The sequence below is a fragment of the Amphimedon queenslandica genome, unplaced genomic scaffold (genome assembly GCF_000090795.2).
Source record: "Amphimedon queenslandica unplaced genomic scaffold, v1.1 AMPQUscaffold_4431_Cont23591, whole genome shotgun sequence".
Taxonomy (NCBI): Eukaryota; Metazoa; Porifera; class Demospongiae; order Haplosclerida; family Niphatidae; genus Amphimedon; species Amphimedon queenslandica.
The window spans coordinates 140-1,528 of NW_003555258.1; the positions used below are offsets into that span (position 1 = coordinate 140).

Sequence of the window (1,389 nt, forward strand, 5' to 3'; positions counted from 1 at the left end):
ATCTATAGACTGGGTTTAGGAACTAAGGACTGTAACACTATAAGACTGGTTTAATTAATTAAAATCATTGTTGACTTGTACTCTGCATGTATGACTGAAGTGTGTTTCTTATTTTATTGTCAATTTTCATGATTTAATCTCATTGCTGTTTATAAGTCATTGCACCTGCTTCTGCATTAATGGCTCTCGCAATAATTTTAATCAAAATTCATAATAATCAATGATAAAAAGATAACTTTGTGTATTAAACAGAAATACTAAAATTATAAACAATAATGTTATGTAATTCTTTATAGTCTTCAGTTAATGTACAGCTTCAAACAGCAAACAATTAACCTATAGCAATGACAACATATTTAACAATACTATACTTAGAATACTTCTCAATGTAGTCTTCAATAGCAGAGAATTGTACTTATCCTCTTATTGACATTAACCTAACAATGGAATGTAATTCATCATACATAGCTACTGTTAGTATCTATTCTTCTTGTATGTAGTGTTCTTAGCATCACTAGCAGTAGTAGCCACTAGTCATCCCAGGCAGTGTCACGTGGAGGCGGCACTACATTGCTGCCCACACTAGAACAGAGAACAATATAATTATATTGACACATACCTAATGTACTTGAACCTTTAACAGGAACTTGCTATAACCTTAGGAAAGAGAAGGTTAATACATGACACATACTGTAAGATATGTCCATTTTTAAATATCTGAACGTGTGATTTTGGAGAGGGAATTTTGGTGAATTTGGCATTTTGATAATAGCCATTCACCAAAATAAAACCCACCATTATGAACCATTATGTACACATGTACATGCTCAATGGGACATGGACACAAATTAAAACACACCAAAATTTAGCAGTTCAACAAATCCCACAACTTCAAATTACCAGAAGCATGCTAGTTTGGATAATTTTAATTGCATTAGGTAGCTATTTAAAAACTGATTTATGAAGCACAAAAATTGAGACACATCAAATGTCCATTATGTACATGTACATGTATTTACCAGTGAAAGTGTGAGGAGCAGTTAGGACATGTAACCACATCTTCACTAAACCTGAACAACAGATCCCTTGAATGACAAACACCACATCCTGTACCATTAGCTGAACATTTCTACATAAAAATATTACAAGATAACACATTACTAGTCACATGTACATCATGCATGACTACCAATAGGAGGGGGCAAGGGGGAATTAGCACTAGGCCCCCAAATAAAGGGGCCCCCTAGCCTCAGGTTAATTAGTAAACTCTTGGGGCTTGGGGGCCTAATACAAACTTTAAAATACAACTTTCAAATTTGATGACGTACACGTAATTAAATGTACATCTACAACATGCAAATCTTCTTCAAAGACAAAACCTCAAGACTA

At 33.9% G+C, this 1,389-nt stretch overlaps 1 long non-coding RNA gene across 1 annotated transcript; it reads right to left on the reverse strand.

Annotated features, from left to right (window-relative positions):
• Nucleotides 1-207: 207 nt before the first annotated feature.
• LOC109592653 (uncharacterized) lies at nt 208-1,241 on the reverse strand. Its single transcript, XR_002190474.1, has 3 exons — nt 1,020-1,241; nt 381-657; nt 208-336 (listed from the first exon to the last, which is right to left on the reverse strand). It is a non-coding gene; the product is annotated as an uncharacterized LOC109592653 (long non-coding RNA).
• Nucleotides 1,242-1,389: the final 148 nt, after the last annotated feature.